Raw genomic sequence first — 10,008 nt, 5'->3', positions numbered from 1 at the left:
AGGAAGGTCTAGATAAAGTCCGAAGTGAAAGTGTGGGAAATTTTGACACATAATGACACGTTTCAGCATTTTAAACACATTATGCAATGATGTAGGGAGAAATTGAGGAATTTTAAAGGTATATAAATTACTCATACAATCATGCATAAACTTGTCAATGCAATATTTTAAAGGAAAGCAAATATACAAATATATATTGTCCATTTTTACCAAAGCTGAGAATATATAGAGGAAACGGACAAAAACATGAAAAGTGTTATAGTTATTTGTTTATGACATTTGACAACTTGAAACCGAATTTTATAGAAAATGACATCCTGTGTCCAAATTATAAACCAGAACGTAGATATTTGCAGAATTCTAAATTATCATATTTACTATTTTCAAAGAGATATAAACATGATAAAACATATAAAGGCTTATCTATGAAGCTTTTTTTGAAGATAAGAAGTGTGCAAAATAGTCGGATTGAAAATAAATTTTGTGTTAAATGAAACAAGAGTGCACATGCTGAAATGTCTCACCTTCTTGAATGATCATTGATATTATGTTGATAGTTCTAAATATAAAGCTTTATTACAATTTAAACATAAACTTAACAGTAACCCAGAAAACTAAAAATTGACCACTGAACCATGAAAATGAGGTCAAGGGAAGATGAACCATGCCTGGCACACATGTACAGCTAACAATTCTTCCATTCAACAAATAAAGTTGACCTATTGCTTAAAGTTTGAAAAACAACTGACCATAACCAAGGATTTGTATAGTTAGACAAAACAAAAAAGACTTAACACTGAGCAATGAACCATGAAAATGAGGTCAAGGTCAAATTCAATCTGAGCACCTGACATATAGATCATAAAATATTTCCATACACCAAATATAGTTGACTTATTGCATATAGTATTAGATAAAAAGACAAAAACTCAAAAACTTAACTTTAACCATGAAAATGAGGTCAAGGTCGGATGACACATACCAGCTAGACATGTACACCTTACAATCACTCCATACACAAATATAGTAGACCTATTGCATAAACGGACAAAAACACAAAAACAGAACTATAACCCCTGAACCATGAAGATGAGGTCAAGGTCAGATGACACCTGCCAGTTGGACGTGTATACCTTACAGCCCTTCTATGTTCATGATCACTGATCCATGAAATGAGGTTGAGGTCAAGTGAAAACTGTATGAAGTGCATGAGGACCTTGCAAGGTAAACACATACCAAATAAAGTTATCCTATTCCTTATGATAAGAGAGAATTTAACATTACAAAAAATCTTTACTTTTTTTTTCAAGTAGTCACTGAACCATGAAAATGAGGTCAAGGACATCGTACATGTGACTGACCGAAACTTGATAATATGAGGCATCTAATTACAAAGTATGAAGCATCCAGGTCTTCCACCTTCTAAAATGTAAAGCTTTTAAGAAGTTAGCTAACACTGCAACCACCGTAACACTATCCCTATGTCGAGCTTCTGCAACAAAAGTTGCAGGCTCAACAAAAAACTGAACAATGCAATACTAAGCTATATATGTAAAATATGGAAAGATCTACTGTCAAATGACTGTAGCTACATGTACTTTTAGGAATTAAAAAAAGGGAAAATTAAGATCTATATTTCCCTATATATACATATTCTTTAATAAATTAATTCATCTGAGTTGTCCCCCTTAGATGTTCCCAGTCAAAGAAAAAGCATTCTGACTACTTAATTCAATAGTTGTAATTTACAAAATGATTCCAACAGTTTTCTTCATTTAACATGTTTAAATGAGAATTCTTTCAACTGAGTAACTATCCTGACTCAAAATTTGAGTATTACAAGGAAGATCTAAACCAATTGTTTTCTGCTATTCTATATTATGCAAGATAGCAGATTATACATGATTTCTTAACAACCTAAAGGGAAATCATTGCTTGTGTTGAATGGTGTAATTCTCTATTGAAACAGTGTTAATGCTTTTTCCACAAGCATAATAAAATTGTATCTTTACCAAATATATATTTCACCCTTCTGTCATGACCAGATGACTGTAAATTCTCCATTTGCAATCTTTTAATGATAAACATGTACCTGTATTGGTGAAAAAATTCTAATTAAATCCTCATAAAAATGTTGTTCTTGTTTTGAGTAATTTTTTTACATACCAAATTATGTGCAAGTACGTGTAGATTAACTTTAATAGAAAAACTAAACTGCAAAAAAGAAGATTGGCTACTTGGAAAAACTTATCATCCTGTTTGATTTTAAGCTTGTCATGGGCGATTTGTAAAGGGTTTGATTTAAAGCTTGTCATGGGCGACTTGTAAAGGGTTTGATGTTAAGCTTGTCATGGGCGACTTGTAAAGGGTTTGATTTAAAGCTTGTCATGGGCGACTTGCAAAGGGTTTGATTTAAAGCTTGTCATGGGGGACTTGTAAAGGGTTTGATGTTAAGCTTGTCATGGGCGACTTGCAAAGGGTTTGATTTAAAGCTTGTCATGGGGGACTTGTAAAGGGTTTGATGTTAAGCTTGTCATGGGGGACTTGTAAAGGGTTTGATTTAAAGCTTGTCATGGGGGACTTGTAAAGGGTTTGATTTAAAGCTTGTCATGGGGGACTTGTAAAGGGTTTGATTTAAAGCTTGTCATGGGCGACTTGCAAAGGGTTTGATTTAAAGCTTGTCATGGGGGACTTGTAAAGGGTTTGATGTTAAGCTTGTCATGGGCGACTTGCAAAGGGTTTGATTTAAAGCTTGTCATGGGGGACTTGTAAAGGGTTTGATGTTAAGCTTGTCATGGGGGACTTGTAAAGGGTTTGATTTAAAGCTTGTCATGGGGGACTTGTAAAGGGTTTGATTTAAAGCTTGTCATGGGGGACTTGTAAAGGGTTGGATTTAAAGCTTGTCATGGGGGACTTGTAAAGGGTTTGATTTAAAGCTTGTCATGGGGGACTTGTAAAGGGTTTGATTTAAAGCTTGTCATGGGGGACTTGTAAAGGGTTTGATTTAAAGCTTGTCATGGGGGACTTGTAAAGGGTTTGATGTTAAGCTTGTCATGGGGGACTTGTAAAGGGTTTGATTTAAAGCTTGTCATGGGGGACTTGTAAAGGGTTTGATTTAAAGCTTGTCATGGGCGACTTGTAAAGGGTTTGATTTAAAGCTTGTCATGGGCGATTTGTAAAGGGTTTGATTTAAAGCTTGTCATGGGCGACTTGTAAAGGGTTTGATTTAAAGCTTGTCATGGGCGACTTGCAAAGGGTTTGATTTAAAGCTTGTCATGGGGGACTTGTAAAGGGTTTGATTTAAAGCTTGTCATGGGGGACTTGTAAAGGGTTTGATTTAAAGCTTGTCATGGGGGACTTGTAAAGGGTTTGATTTAAAGCTTGTCATGGGGGACTTGTAAAGGGTTTGATTTAAAGCTTGTCATGGGGGACTTGTAAAGGGTTTGATTTAAAGCTTGTCATGGGGGACTTGTAAAGGGTTTGATTTAAAGCTTGTCATGGGGGACTTGTAAAGGGTTTGATTTAAAGCTTGTCATGGGGGACTTGTAAAGGGTTTGATGTTAAGCTTGTCATGGGGGACTTGTAAAGGGTTTGATGTAAAGCTTGTCATGGGGGACTTGTAAAGGGTTTGATTTAAAGCTTGTCATGGGGGACTTGCAAAGGGTTAATTTCTAACCTTGTTTTGACCATTATCTAGAAAGCAGTGATGGCTAAAGATAATTTTCAACAGCAAAGTTGATGAAGAAGAAAAACCATTTAATTGTAGAGATGCTGGAAAGATTTTTTGTAAAAAATTTTAATCCTGATTTGTGTCACTGTATAATAATAATAATCATAATAATAATAAATTCTTTATTTAAAGAGGGTAAACACAGTTAGTTACAATCACTAATCTTCCCTGAGGCCCTCATATGATCCTATATGTATCAATAGGCATATTTACCAGAAAAGGGATTCAGGCTCTTTGGAGTCTGTATTTGAAACACCTGAAGGCCACTCACAATGAACAATTTACTTTGTGATTTGAAAATTTATAAGTAAATGTTAAATCATAAGTACCACTCTATGAGTAATTTTTTATGTATTAATTTCCAAAATGAAACCTAAATTTTACTTCTAAATGGTTATATATGGTGTTTTTTTACGCTTATATTTTGCATGTCTTAATTAATTTTTGAGAGAAGCATTATATTGTTTAAAATACTTAATTGATTCCTGGAAAATATTATTGTAATCAAATTACATGTACTTTAAATTGAGAAATTATTGTGAGGTTTTTATTATTGCAAAAAATGCGAGTTTAAATTTTTGAGTTTACAACTCTCGCATTTTTCGCAATAATAAAAACCTCACAATAATTTCCCAATTTAAAGTACATGTAATTTGATTACAATAATAAGTGCACACAATAATTTCTGAATTTACAGTATGTTAAAATTATAAGCTTCCCACATACATGTATTCTAAAACCCCTTTTAGGGGTCCATATGTATACATCAGAACTAAACCCATTTATTCAAAAACCAGTCATTTGCCAGTTGTTGGCATGACATGGATTATGTTCTTCACATATATGTTATGATGGTATGATACTAAACCCCTAACAGAAAGGATTGTGTCTGATGTTCATATGATGAAATCATAATCTTTCAGTCAGTTAAATTGAAGTCTGGAGCTGGCATGTCAGTGAACTGCTAGTAGTCTATTGTTATTTATGTACTATTGTCATTTTGTTTATTTTCTTTGGTTACATCTTCTGACATCAGACTCGGACTTCTCTTGAACTGAATTTTAATGTGCGTATTGTTATGCATTTATTTTCTACATTGGCTAGAGGTATAGGGGGAGGGTTGAGATCTCACAAACATGTTTAACCATGTTTTCTATGGCCGGGTTGTTGTCCCTTTGACACATTCCCCATTTCCATTCTCAATTTTATATACAGCAACTTTGAGACAACTCTCCATCCAAGTCACAGGTCTCCATCAGCATGTATGTATATATGCATATTTTAATACCAAATATTTAAAGAGAATTTATAGATTTATACAGCTACTGGTCTCTTTAATTTAGTTTGGGTATTTCAATGGTTATATAGTCTGTCCTAATCAGTTGAAGAAATAAAATGACAACTCTTAATGTTAATTATAAGAGAACTTGTCCGTGTGGAAGACTGTACTTTTCCCTACAATGGTTTACTTTTACAAATTATGACTTAACAGAGAGTTGTCTCATTTGCACTCATACTACATCTTTCTATATGTATTGTATTTTTGTTATTTTCTACTTTCATAACTTTGGTTTAAGTCTGATTATTCAGATAAATAAAATCAAATTCATATATATTTATTATTTAACTACAAGTCCAACAGGGGCCATTTACAATCAACAACTTCGATGAAATACATACACAATATACATGTAAGCAACAAACATGATACATCATGAGCAATCCAATTGATCTCAATAAATATTTTATCAGTAATAATTTCCTGCAGTTAAGTGTCCTGAAGATCTTTTGGTGATACAAACTATCAGTTTAAGTGTTGTCAGTTTGGTATCTCTGTAGACCAGGCTTAATATAGATTTTTATCTTGTTAATAGTCACAAATAATTTATTTATAGTATGCGACTTTAAAAATGTACTGAAAAAATGACTAGCACTGTAGGTTTATCTCAAGGATATTTGGGATAAGGAAAAACCAGATGAGGGTGTAAATTAAGATATTAGGCGGTAAAAGGATATCCATTCCCAGAAATAGTGAAATTGAAAAGTTGGTTTTGATCATCATTTTTAGCTCACCGGGCCCAAAGGGCCAAGTGAGCTTTTCCCATCAATTTGCGTCCGGCGTCGTCCATCTTCGTCCGGCGTCATTAACTTTGACAAAAATCTTCCCTTCTGAAACTAATGGACCAAATTAAACCAAACTTGGCCACAATCATCATTGGGGTATCTAGTTTAAAAAATGTGTCTGGTGACCCAGCCAACCAACCAAGATGGCCACCATGGCTAAAATAGAACATAGGGGGGTAAAATTGTTTTTCAGGTCAAGATCTATCTGACCCGCAAGTTTCAGATGAATCGAACAACCCGTTGTTGGGTTGCTGCCCCTGAATTGGTAATTTTAAGGAAATTTTGCTGTTTTTGGTTATTATCTGGAATATTATTACATGTATTATAGATAGAGATAAACTGTAAACAGCAAAAATGTTCAGCAAAGTAAGATTTAAAAAAAAGTCAAATCACCGAAATGGTCAATTGACCCCTTAAGGAGTTATTGCTCTTTATAGTCAATTTTAACCAATTTCGTAAATCTTAGTAATCTTTTACAAAAATCGTCTTCTCTGAAACTTCTGGGCCAAATTAATCCAAACTTGGCCACAATCATCTTTGGGGTATCTTTTTTGAAAAATGTGTCTGGCCATCAAATCAAGATGGCCGCCACCACAAAAAATAGAATGTAGGGGTAAAATGCAGTTTTTGGCTTGTAACTCAAAAACCAAAACATTTAGAGCATATCTGTCAGGGGAAATTGTTTATCAGGTCAAGATCTATCTTCCCCGCAATTTTAAGATGAATTGGACAACCCATTGTTGGGTTGCTGCCCCTGAATTGGTAATTTTAAGGAAATTTTGCTGTTTTTGTCGAGCCTGCAACTTGTGTTGCAGAAAGCTGGACATAGGGTTAGTGATCTGGCAGCGGCGGCTGTGTTAGCTCACTTCTTAAAAGCTTTATATTTTAGAAGGTAGAAGACCTGGATGCTTCATACTTTGTATATATAGATGCCTCATGTTACGAACTTTCTGTCAGTCACATGTCCAATGTCCTTGACCTCATTTTCATGGTTCAGTGACTACTTGAAAAAATAGTTAAGATTTTTTGTAATGTTAAATTCTCTCTTATTATAAGTAATTGGGTAACTATATTGGGTATGTGCATACCTTGCAAGGTCCTCATGCCTGTCAGACAGTTTTCACTTGACCTCAACCTCATTTCATGGATCAGTGAACAAGGTTAAGTTTTCGTGGTCAAGTCCATATTTCAGATTATGAGATACTATAAGCAATAGGTCTAGTATATTTGGTGTATGGAAGGACTGTAATGAATACATTTCCAACTGGCAGGTGTCATCTGACCTTGACCTCATTTTCATGGTTCAGTGGTTATAGTTAAGTTTTTGTGTTTTGGTCTGTTTTTCTTCCACTATATACTACAGGTCTACTATAATTGGTGTATGGAATGATTGTAAGGTGTACATGTCTAGCTGACAGGTGTCATCTGACCTTGACCTCATTTTCACAGTCCATTGCTAAGTTTCAAGTGTTTGTGTTTTGGTCTGTTTTTCTTTATTTATTAGCAATAAGTCAACTATATTTGTTGTATTGAAGAATTGTTAGCTGTACATGTCTGCCTGGCATTGTTCATCTCTTATCTATAATACTAAAATTACGAGGTCCAATTTGTCAGCCGTCATCACGTAAAAACGACGAATCACAGAGTTCAACTTTATATATAACTAATGTAGTACAAAGGTGTAGATTAAAAATTACACCACTCCAGGCCCTTTTGTTTTCCACGTAATTAATATTGCCAATAATTAAGAAGTTCCGGGTCGAGTCCGATACCGAAACCAATAGTATATTCACCTGTTACCTATTACCTTATCTGTACGTTCCGCATCTACCCTGGGCGCACCACCAAACGGTGTATTCAGGATTAATATGCTCTATACACTTCAATTTGTTAGCGGGCATGACGTAAAACAGCGAATCAAAGAATTCTACTTTTTTATAACTAATATAGGACAATGCGGTTGATTAAAACATACTCCATTCCAGGACCTTTTGTTTTCCAAATAATTAATATTACCAATAATTGATAAGTTCCAGTTCAACGGGTTCAAACAGAAAGATTTGAAAGCAGAGAAAAAACTGTGTTATTATAATCGGCATGACTTTATCAGATGACAATACTAATACACTAAAATAAGGCTTGCGCATAGTTATATACTTTAATTCAGTCACGGACACGTAATATCACGGGTGTGTTCTAGTAATGATAATGATTGTAAGGTGTGCATGTCTAGCGGGCAGATGTCATCTGACCTTGACCTCATTTTCATGGTTCATTGCTCAGAGTTAAGTTTTTGTGTTTTGGTCTATTTTTCTTAAACTATAAGTAAAAGGTCAATTATATTTGTTGTATGGAAGCATTGTTAGTTGTACATGTCTGTCTGGCATGGTTCATCTGACCTTGACCTCATTTTCATGGTTCATTGCTCAGTGTTTAGTTATCTTGGTTAATGTTAAGTTTATGTGACAGTTTTTAATAAAGCTTTATAATTAGGACTATCAACATAATATCAATTATTATTAAAGAAGGCAAGACATTTCAGCGTGTGCACTCTTGTTAACAGTTTTCATAAAATTTGTAAATTTTTACTAACATTTTCCACTGAAACTACTTGGCCAAGTTCCTTATAGATAGAGATTATTGTAAGCAGCAAGAATGTTTAGTTAAGTAAGATGTTCAAACACATCACCATCACCAAAACACAATTTTGTCATGAATCCATCTGCTTCCTTTGTTTAATGTTCACACAGACAAAGGTGAGCGACACAGGCTCTTTAGGTGTAATACCACCATTGATTTTTCCCTATTAGTCTTTGTTAAATTGGCATTTTAAAAAAATTGTACAGTTTTTACCTTTATTTCAACCAAAGAAATACTTTGCATGTATAAAGTTTAATCCTTTCCAGTGATACAGTGAAAATTTCACACTACATTTCATTGCATATAAGAAATTAACCAACACTGGAAGTAAACAACCCAATTTTTACACTGTTATTTACTGGTTACCTGCTTTAGTAACTAGATAACCTTAACGTTCCAAAATATTTTATAAGACCATCAAATAAAAAAAGAATGATGCTTTCAGACTTCCAACATACATATTTACGACTCAGAAAAATTTAAGTGCATTGAAATGCAGGGTTAATTTTCTACAATTGTCAAATTCAAGGGAATATTTTTTTAGGCCTACTTTCGTATGCAACCGGATGCGACGTACCATGATTTGGTGGTATTACACCTAAAGAACACCTAAATGTCAAATAAACTTAATGTAATTTTTTTCCCTCCAATTGCAAGTTATTTCAAGCATACCAGTCAAGTTTTGTCTCAGTCAGAGCTATAGTTTCAGAGAAAATCACTATAATGTAAGGCCACATCCTAGGGCAATTTCAGTCAAATTTCTTCGAAAAATCCTAATTCCAGTGTATCATTATAAAATGCAGTGTTGACTAATATCTGATCATAAACTCATGATCTATGCATTCAAACAATTCAATAGAATACAAAAGACAACTTTAAGATGATAAACAATTTTATTGCACCTTTAAGAGTTCATTTGAAGGTCTGTTTTAGTCTTTTTTTGTCCTTTTTTTCCTCCATCCTTCCTTTTTCATCAAAACTTGATATCTTTTGTCTAAAAAATAAAACAAATGTGATTAGTTTCCCACAAAAATGAAATAAATGTAATGTTAAATCAATAATTAAAGTGTTTTAGCTGAAAGAACTGTCTCTATAAATGTTAACAGTCTACACGGAAGTTTCGATAAGCCCTTATGTGTAACTTGAGTTTTTGGTCTGTTCCCCTAGTGTGACAAATAACGGTTCCCTTTCAGTCAATCATTTATTGTTACTGGTATCAAAGTCTTTTTATTTACTCATAACAGAATATTTCTAATAGATTTACACAAAAAGTCCTCTTTCTTGTATTTTACATTAGAAAATGGGGAGAAAGAGTAATAAAAAAATACCTAAAAATGTTTTCAAAAAGGGTTATGTCCCTTGGAATGCTGGTACAACAAATATATTGGTAAGAATTATAAAGTTTAAGTATGTGACACTGGATTCTGATGTGTATAAATCCAGGGCAACTAAGTGTTTAGATGATTTATTGTCTGTGCAAAATGTAGACGGCACAATGGCAAATTGTAAACTAA

The 10,008-nt window shown here is 33.8% G+C and overlaps 1 protein-coding gene across 1 annotated transcript in view; it reads left to right on the top strand.

The window, feature by feature from the left end:
• Positions 1–10,008, top strand: part of LOC134715065 (ceramide glucosyltransferase-B-like) — a 39,635-nt gene continuing 29,627 nt past the window's right edge. Inside the window, exon 1 of the mRNA XM_063576935.1 lies at positions 1–118. The gene's annotated coding sequence lies outside the window, so the exon portion shown is untranslated. The remainder of the gene's footprint in view (positions 119–10,008) is intronic.

This window comes from Mytilus trossulus, chromosome 4 (assembly GCF_036588685.1).
Source record: "Mytilus trossulus isolate FHL-02 chromosome 4, PNRI_Mtr1.1.1.hap1, whole genome shotgun sequence".
In the NCBI taxonomy this organism is placed as follows: domain Eukaryota; kingdom Metazoa; phylum Mollusca; class Bivalvia; order Mytilida; family Mytilidae; genus Mytilus; species Mytilus trossulus.
This window is presented reverse-complemented; position numbering and strand designations above follow the sequence as displayed.